Source organism: Leptonychotes weddellii, chromosome 5 (genome assembly GCF_054177405.1).
Source record: "Leptonychotes weddellii isolate Sample4059 chromosome 5, ASM5417740v2, whole genome shotgun sequence".
NCBI classification, from domain to species: domain Eukaryota; kingdom Metazoa; phylum Chordata; class Mammalia; order Carnivora; family Phocidae; genus Leptonychotes; species Leptonychotes weddellii.
This window is the reverse complement of record NC_138373.1, coordinates 147,296,206-147,306,070: the sequence shown is the minus strand read 5'-3', so window position 1 is coordinate 147,306,070 and position 9,865 is coordinate 147,296,206. Positions and strand designations below refer to the sequence as shown.

At 46.2% G+C, this 9,865-nt stretch overlaps 1 long non-coding RNA gene across 1 annotated transcript in view; it reads right to left on the bottom strand.

Moving 5' to 3' along the window:
- Window positions 1–6,892: 6,892 nt before the first annotated feature.
- The window catches only part of LOC145721903 (uncharacterized), a 97,743-nt gene continuing 94,770 nt past the window's right edge, over window positions 6,893–9,865 (bottom strand). The window contains exon 3 of the long non-coding RNA XR_014145918.1: window positions 6,893–7,135. This is a non-coding gene — a long non-coding RNA (uncharacterized LOC145721903). The remainder of the gene's footprint in view (window positions 7,136–9,865) is intronic.

The window sequence follows — 9,865 nt, the reverse complement described above, 5'->3', positions numbered from 1 at the left end:
GCAGTTGTGGCCTGGTCATGGGAGCTCTGTACTTGAGGTCAGACCCACATGAGCTCCTGTCTCGCCCAGACCACTTAACAGCCAGGTGACAGTGAAACCAGCTAGCATCTCTGCCCCAGGTTCACTCAACTGCGAAGAAAAAAACGGAAAAATCCTGCCTGTCTCTTAAGATTTTTGAGAAGATTGAAGGTGTTAACGTGAGTGGATATGTTCTACATTTAAAGTACCCCATCCATACAAAGTACTGTTTGTTCAAAAACTCTTCATGCATTTCTTTTCCTGTCCAGCTTCTTTGAGTGGGAAAAGGGAGCCAAGAGGGGAGTTATCATGAACATCCCTGAAACAGAGACTCTTTGGGGGCGTTTGTTTGAAGCGCTGGGAGGAAAGGCCACAGCCAATGTGGCCTCTGGTTGCCACACAGTTTGTTTCTCTACCCTAGGGAGAGAATAAATCATTTTAGGGATGAGGAACCCGAGGCTAAAACAAAATGAATTGATTCCCAAACTCATGGCAGGACAGACGCAGTCTTCTGATTTCAGACTCATTTCCTTCCCTCTTCAACACACTGACGGGACGTCGAAGGTAGAAGCACCTTACGGGAGTTCTAGAATCAACTACAGGTGTGAGCGTTTGTCTGGGTCTGCCTTTGGCTCTGGGTTTGTTGGGGCTTTTCTTCTTCTTTTGTTTTGTATTACATCCTGGCCTTGGTTTATTTTTTTCTTTTTCCTACTTCTGGTAAAAGAAACCACCTTTTCACACATTCTCCTTCAGAGAGCCACTTTTGAATCACAATTTGAATTGGGGACACAAGAAAATGGCCCCAATGCCTTCAGTCAACGGTTGCATCTCAGGTCATCTCAGAAGCGAGCATAGGTAAAGAAGAGCCGAGAGCCTGGGACAGAACCCTCAAAATCCCCCTTGCCATTGTTCTCTGGATGTTTAAACATTGCGAAACTTGCGAGAGAAGATAAATCCGAAGGAAAACTCTGAGCATCAATTACAACATCGTGTGGAGAACCCTCTAGTTGGCACAACCCAGCGATTGCATCACTCTCCGCTGTCCGGCCCAGACGGTGGGCTCCTTGCAAGGAAGGGCTGCAGCTGCGTCCCATGACCGGCACTTTGTCCTCAAAGGGGCGCTCGGTCCTTGCTCAGTGTGAACTGCCAGATGCCACAGAGAACGCACCGCTCTTACTCTGGGCCATGCACAGTGTGGCACCAACACGCATGGGACACGAACACTTCATTTTGAAAACACGGACATCCAAAAGGAGCAATCCCTCCATTCCGTGACAGAGAGCTTTACTCCCCGGCAGCTCCTTCGTTACCATTTTTCTCTCGTTCTCTTTGCGTTCACTCTCTTCCGAGGGCAGGACAGGGAGGTTCCTTTTTCTTTGATTAAACGCAGCAAGCATTCAGTGAGAACTTTTGTGTGTGTTCTACTCTCTAGAGTTTTTATGTTTGTCTACTCCCTGGAGTAGAGAATCTTCAGCCCCGCGGGCACTGAAAGGACTCAGAGAAGAGGCTCACTGTTTAGTGCAGAAGATGAACACACAAAAACCACCAGAGTCAGGCAGGGCAACAGAAGTGAACACTAGGAACAGCCCTGACTCCAGGAGAGGTGCTTCCTTCCTGTGATTGGCTGGGGGTATCATCTTTATAATGTGGTCCTTTAGAAAGAAACGATGTCCCCGGCATCTCGTGTTGTGCCTGGGGAGCAAGATATCCTAGTAGTCAAGAGCCCAGACTCAAAAAAATCCTCATTTTGAATTCAGGAGGGGCCGCTTCCCAGCTAGTCACTGCAGGTCTCTGTGTCTCCATTTCTTCATTTGTAAGGTGATGACACTGAGGATCCCCACTTTCCAGGGCTAAGAGGTTTACACGGGACAGCACCTGGGACGCACACACACAAGTGGATCCTTTATCTTCCTGTGGTTTTTCCTGCCCCCTTCATAGACGTTCCCTGTAGGATCCTTGGGATAAGGGAGAAAGGAAGGTCTTTCAAGCTGGACTCCCAGCCCCCAGGGGGTTGGTGATGGGCGGTGGGAGGCCTGGATGGTGGGGGCGGAGGATATACTTCCTATACCAGGAAGGTGAGAGGGGAGGTCAAGATACACAGAAGAGGCAAAACGGAGGGTCATCCCGACTGCCTCTCGTGTTTTTCACAATAGTTCTCGCTAGTGTTAGATCACTTCTCACGTTACCCTCCTCGTCCAAGGTGTTCCGTCTGCTTTACAAAACAGTCCTAAGATAGAGGCAACATGTGCATTTTTATTCTGATTTTACAAATGAGGACGTGAAAGCTTGGAGCGGTTAAGCGATGTGCCCCCAGGCACGCAGGAGAAGCCCTGTCAGCTCAGGCCAGATTCCCAGTTCTGTGCTCGCAGGAGCCCTCTGTTGACAGGCTCGGTGAGAGAGCGGCGGGAGAGAGCGCAGGGTCCACACGGCTCATCCAAAACCCCCTTCTCAGAACCTGTCAGGGTCTGCTGGGGGCTCATGGAGGGGAAAATAAAAGGCTCTGGTTGGCTGGAGGTTAACAGATAAAGGAAGCAAAGGTTGAAAAGCTTACAATAAATCATCCAGGGATTTTCTTCAAGACTACCGGTTGACTGAACAGTAAAACTGGCAGGCAGAAAACAGACAGCAAAGGAGGGAGGGGGGAGCCAGCATGCGCTCAGCAGCCCCGGTGTCCTAGGTGCTAGATGCCTGCCTGCGTGATCTCATTTAAGCCTCAGGCAGCTGTGGTCCTCAGTTCTGTGCGCGGGGGAGTGAGGGTCAAGGAGGTGAAGCAAAAGGCCCACAGTCTTGCAGCTGGTACCCGGGTCAGCAGGACTAAGGGCTCAGATCTGCCAGGCTCTGAAATCCATGCCTTTCTGCTAGCACGTAGGGCAGGGGGAGGGGGTCACAGAGGGATTTCACATGGGACTCCTCAGAAGGGAATGAAAGAAGAGGGTCTAAGGAAGAGTCTGAAAAGGTAGGCTTTATTTTTATTCAGACATGATGAGGCCAACAGATCAGGAGGTGACTATTACTGACAAGGTAGTTGGTTACTCACAGTTCCCAAGAGGAGGGGGCATGCCACATCATGCAGGGCCTCGTGGGGAGACACCAGGATCAGTGAGAGGCAGAGGTGGTGGAGAAAAACGTTGGTAAGAGCTGTTATTGTGGTTTCCAGGGCGGGAACTGGTGAGGCAGGGGAAGCGGGCTTAGGATTGGCTAGTTTGAATAACTTCAGTGGGCTCTGGGGTTAGGGCTGTCTGGAGGGGTCTGGTACCCAGCCCTCTGGTGACTAGAGCCGGGGAGTGGCCCAAAGTATAAGAGCCAGATGAAGGAGGTGGTAGGGGTGTTCAATGTGCATATGGAAGGCCAGCCATGGGAGGGGCAGTCTCTCCATGGTTGGCAAGGCCCCAGATGTCAGAAACACACGCTGCTTGCAGAAAGGCAACACTCAACCAGGCAAAGAGACATCACAAACCTTCCATGGTGGCTAATAATGGGGTCTTCTCTATGTTCTGGAACCAGAGAGTGAACTCTCACACCAGGAGAGACCTCTCCATTGAATTACCACCATTCGGAGAAATCAGGATGGGCATTATTTTCAGCACCCTGACAGCAAGTAATCACAGACCAAATGACCCAAGTGGATAAACTAATTGGAATTAAATGAGATTAATCAGAATAAGCTCTGTTATTCCTGTATCAGGAATGTCAAGAACATTGCTTGCTAAATGAAGAAGTACATGTAAAGTGTGTGTGTGTGTGTGTGTGTGTTTGTGCAGTGCACACATAAATCAGTCTTGCAGAGAAATAGAAGGCATTCGACTGCCCAGGTGGCTAGGAAAGTATGATGTGACAAGGACCTGAAGGAATGTTTTTCCAAGTTATTTTTTCACCCTTTAGATGGATATAAATAGAAATCGAATCTGCCTCCTCTATTACTTATCCTTAACATTATTTGTCAGTGTACTTAAAGGTAAGGAATGGAAATAGGAATCAGATAAACCTTTCAGCATTTCTTAGGATGAGGACACAATTTCTTCTCATGGCTTATAGGGAGCCACAGACTCTAACCTCTACCTCCATTTCTAACCCATCTCATACCCCGTCTACCCCGCTGCCTGAAATGCCCTTTGCTCCTTCATCCAGCGGCTGTCAGTCATTCTCTCACCATCGGCTCTAGCTGAAGAGCGTGTGATGATCTCTCCGTCCAAGTCAACACCTCAAACTACGCTGTCATAGCACCAGGACCTCCTTCGTAACACCTGCTGCAGCTGAATCTCGCAGTTGTTTATGTAGTGATTTGTCCAGTGACCCCCTCTCTGAGAAGGCTGGAGGCGCTAGAGGTAGGAAGAACTGAAACTGGTTTTATTCACCAGGGGAGCTCAAGACCCTAACATGTAGAGAGTCCTAAATAGATGTTTGCTAAATGAATGAATAAATAAATGAACTTGGATTCTCTTCCCAGACCCATCTCTACATAGCTTCGCATTCCCGAGCAAGGCACTTTCCCTCTCCAAGCCTTCCTTTCTTCATCTGCTAAATGGAAGAACTGGTTGCAAGGATTTCTAAAGCCTCTCCTGTTTCTATGCTGTTCAGGGCTGTTCAAAGGCTTTCTGTGTCCTGTGGGGAAAATGTGTTATTTCCTAGCGAGGTCTGTTTCTTCCTCATGGCAAGGAGAAAAGGACTTCTTTAAGATGCGGGGAGGGGGGATTTGCAATGTTAACACGTGGCCAAGGAAAACCTCACTGATAAGATCAGAGACTTAAAGACAGTAAGAGTGAGACATGTGGGTATCTGGGAAAGAGTAGTCAGGTAGAACAAAACAGCTGATGCAAAGGCCCTAAGGCCAGGAGAATCCTGGTGGGATAGATGATTAGCAAGAATGCGATGGCTGGAGCAGAGTGAGCCGGGGAAGAATGGAGAAGCAGGGAGGACCCAGAAGTAAGGACAGGAGGAGACAGAACACACAGGGTCTGGTGGGCCATTGTAAGACTCTGACTTTTACTCAGTGAGATGACAAACCATTGGGGGGCTTTAAGCAGAGCAGTGATGTGAATTTAGGACCTAACTGGGTTCCTGGATGACAGTGAACAGATCAATTATAAATGGAGCTTATACTCCCTACAGGTGTAAATTCCCTGGAGTTCCATTTCCATAAATCCGTGTCATGCCATAAAGATATTGTCCTTACTGAAGAAAACAAATAAACACAAATACATACCTTAGAACAAGACAGCCTAGGAATTCCACCCTCTCCTTCCCTACTGCCTTTCCAGGGGCCTCCGTGTGAACAGTATACACAAACGTACACCAGCTTCGGAGTAAACCTAGAACTTGAATTTTGTCTCTTAAAGTTATCATTATGAGACTCTGAGCAAGTAATCACTTCAATTCCCAAAACCTTGTCTGCAAAGTGAACGCAGAAGTATGTGTTAATATGCACCGCACTGGGCTGGCGCGTAAGTTAAAAGAAAGCACACCTGTAATATCCTTTGTAGCATTCAGTGTTTTCTTGGTGCCCAGCGCATGCTGGTCTCCTTTCCTCTCTTTCCTTTTGCCTGGCTGGAACAGTAATTAATATGGGGATGGGAGGCTGGGATTTGGGGCACATTAAGATCATAACAATACTGTATGTGTGTGTTTTTTTTTTTAAGAGTTATTTATTTGAGAGAGAGAGAGCACTTGTGCTTGAGAATGGGGAGAGGGGAGGGTGAGGAAGGGGCAGAGGGAGAGTCTTTAAGCAGATACCCCGCTGAGCACAGAGCCAATTCAGGGCTCAATCCCAGGACCCTGAGATCACAACCCTGAGATCAAAACCTGAGCCAAAAACAACAGCCAGGCGCTCAACCAACTGCGTCACCCAGGTGCCCCCACAATAGTATATACATTTAAACAGAACTTAATTATGTTTCCAAACACTGCACCAGACAATTTTGTGAGCTCTCCAGAAGACAGATTATTATCCCCATTTTATAGATGGAAAGAGTAAACCCCAGTAAGTTCGAGTGGCTTGAACAGAATCACAGAGTGAATCACTGGCAAAGCAGGGGGTTTGCATTTCACCCAGGAGTTTTGCTTTTGCCCATTTCCCTCTGTGTTCTTTCCAGCTCCTTCTCCCCAGTGTTCGGCTTCAGTGTGTTTCCAAGGTCAACCAATTTCAAAGAAAGTGGGGCATCTGTGGATGGTTTAAGTCACAAAGGCATTTCCCATAGGTATTGCCCACACTATGCCTAAGAATCTCTTCTATAGTCCTCCACATATGTAAAAACCACATTGGAAAGATTCAAGGAGCTGTGGCTTGTCTTTAGGTAGATTAATTCAGCTGGAAGAATTACTGCTGATAAATTCTTGGCTTGCCTTGCTGATAGTTCCCTGCCCAGCTGGGGGAGGGAAGCAGCAAGAACTGCCATTCTGGACTTGTTTTAGATCAATAAGGAGCAATTGACTGCTTGTCTGGAAATGATAATGAAGTAAGAGAAACAGGTCAGCAGGGAGTGAAGGCAGGGAGCCCCCCCGCCCCCCGCCAGGCCTGGAACTTTGATAATGCAGATGTCAAATGTGAGGCAAAAAATGAACATGATCCCAGGAACTGACTCTTCACAAAAGCAAAACACTTTAGAAGAAGCCTAAAAATGAAATCTGACAATATAAAGTATTTCTAGCCAGAGATGGAAGAGACACCTTGAGAAATTAATGCGTCTGCACAGGTAGGGTCTGTGCCTTAAGCAGGGTCCTTTTGAGTGCGAATAAAAAAAATCACTTGGAATTAAGTTTAAAAAATCAAATAAAAGAGGAATCTATTTAAAGGGCTCTAGGATAAATCACAAAATCCAAGGGCAGCTAAGCCTCTTTAATCTCAAACAATAAACTCAGATAAGAAATATTACATCAACTTACATCTGGTTTTGCTTCTCCCATCTTGCCAGGTTGGAGGGATAGAAAATCTTGGTTATCTGGGGGACATCCTTGCCCACCTTTGTCCAAGGGGGCACCAAGGAACAGAAGAGGCCTCTCCAGGTTTTGGTCAGCAGTCGTGAGTTTCCACCCATTGTTCCATGTTTCCCAATCTCAATCGGTAGTTCACGTCTGGAAGCATCTGTCGCTTTCGTGCTGAACCAGGCAGGATTGAATCTGGCTGCATACAAAAATTAAAAACAAAATAGCAAAGACTTGATTAAGATAGAAGTCTCTTTCCCTCTGGTACAAACATGATCCAGCCACTTTGACATGGGTGGCCAGCTAAAATTTAGCAGGAAGAAGGAAAGAATAGAAATTGGGAAGCAGCTAGCCTCCTGTCCTCCATGCCAGCCTCTGGACATGGGGACCTCTGGTGAGACCTGGGAGCGGGGTCCTGCTTTCTCAGACTCACAAGGCAGCCCTCCTGTCTGAGGTCCAGCCCCATCATCAGACACTGTCAGGGTGCTGCAGGAACCACTGCTCTTCCAGGCCATTCTAATCTTCACTCTACCTGGTCGGCTTCCTCAGAGATGCTCCTTGCTCTGTTTCACCCTCGGGGACACATAGCACTGCCCTTGAATTAGTTTCAGGCTTTGGAAAGCAAACAAACAAAGATCATAAAAATACCTTGCACATATTAGTTCTTTTGTGACATGATGGTAATTGTTATAAGGATGTTACATTTTTTGGTTAATTGTCATGATAATCCTACAAGGTAGGCAGCATTATCTTTATTTTACAGATGGGTCAGCAAGAGTGATTAAGTCACTTGCCTAGGTTCTCACAGCCAGGAGGTGACAGATTCTTCTAAACCAGATGGCCTGTCTCGAGACTCTTGCTCTTACCCGCAGCCCTACACTACTTCTCTGTGTTCCCGTCAAGCTGTATTTGCTTTCTGCCTTGTCACATGGACAGTCAAGGGAGTAGCAAGAGTCTAGCCCCTGCCTCATAATGGGAGCAGGGAAGAGCAAGAATACACATTGAAATTTCCGGAAATTATCCTGCCATGATTTGCTAGGACTCCATCAGGAACTCATCTCCTTGGTGCACTCTCTGCTTCATTCTGTACATCTGTCCATTCTTCTCTCACCAAGTGATGGTGTACCATCCAACTAGGCTCCATTTCATAACTTCCGAGGTCCTAATCTCTCCACTCAAGTGGCCAACCTAGATTCAAATAGCAATCCCATCTCAGCTCTGAATTCTTGGGAAAGAGAGTTTAGTTTCCCAGGTGTCCATTCTTTCTCCAATCAACTTCAGTCAAGGAAGATGATGGCCTCGCACAAAACTTAAATCTGGCAGTGGGCTCTCAGAGAAAGGTGGTGACCTCACCAAGTGTCCCCTAGGCTGTCATTTGGATAGAAGCGTATGTACAAAATATAGAAGAAAGGAACCATAGCTGAACAACAACAAATTATGGAACCTGAAAGCATATTGCCAGGAAGAGCAGAGGCTAGGCAAGTTGTAAATAATACTACAAAGGAGACAAAGGTAGAGACTCAGTTCTTAGGGCAGACATTGGAATGTTAACACATGAAAGGGAGAAAAGCAAATGACTCAGTTCCTACTTGCCTTCACTGCCAATGGGAATAATTCTAACAATAAATGGTAGAAAAGCTATCTTTAACCAGATACTTCCCAGAAGATAAAAGGTGATAATAAGAGAGCATTTAATATGCTTTAAATGCATTCAAATTCTCACGACTGGAATAATTCTGTCTCAGGGCACAGGATGTATTGATCAGATGTGTCTATGCTGATGGATCGACATTTCTGCTAAAAAATAATTGGGAAAGTCAGCTAGGCTGGAAGGCTGGGGAAAGGTAAATATTGTTCTGTTTCACCAAAAAGATAAAAAGAAGATCTCTCCTCTTACAATTGGAGTTTGAAATTAGAACAAGAAACAACTGAAAGAATTATTGTTAAAAAGATGGCTTGTGGGGGCGCCTGGGTGGCTCAGTTGGTTAAGCGACTGCCTTCGGCTCAGGTCATGATCCTGGAGTCCCGGGATCGAGTCCCGCATCGGGCTCCCTGCTCGGCAGGGAGTCTGCTTCTCCCTCTGACCCTCCTCCCTCTCATGCTCTCTGTCTCTCATTCTCTCTCTCTCAAATAAATAAATAAAAAAAAAATCTTTAAAAAAAAATGCTTACTCTTTAAAAAAAAAAAAGATGGCTTGTGAACACTTATAACTTAAGAAGATAGTTATTAGGAGTTAGCAATGGTTTATATGATTGATTAATTTATTCATCAGTCAAAACATTTGCTGAGTATGCAAGACATGCCAGACACAGAGGTCATAAAAATATAGAGGATTTAGCTTTACCTAAATGTTAGTAGCATTTACTAACAAAATTTCGGAGCAAACTAGCTTCACTTTCTTTCTTGATACTTTACCTACCAGGCTGGTGGAACATAGGGATGCATTCAGATTTCAGCAAGCCCTTTGAAATGGACTCCAATAGCTTACAGACAAGATGGGGATATTTGGACTGGTTGGTACTGGCTAAATGTTTCCATAACTGGCTAAATCACCATAGGCAGAGGCTATTTTCTACCTGTCAGCCTTACCAGAGTTGGAGCTTCTTTGAGACCCAGACATTCTGTTTTCCAGCAGGTGGGGAGAAGAACTGAGCCGAAAGAGTGTTCAGGTTCCTTCTGTCCCCAAGGTGGGACAACAGTGGGGAAACTGATCCTGCAATAGGGGCTGGTATTAGAATTTGAACAAAGCTAAATAATAGCGCCTCCTTTTCTAACCCTTCGAGTTGGGTGAGAGATGTGAAAATAAAGGCAAAGAGAGCCAAAATGCCACTTTCACTACCAAGAAAAGTTGATGCTTGTAAATATGACACATCTGCAGGCCAGCTGATCCCTGATACTGGGCCCTAGGATAGACAGGTCCATCCACCTT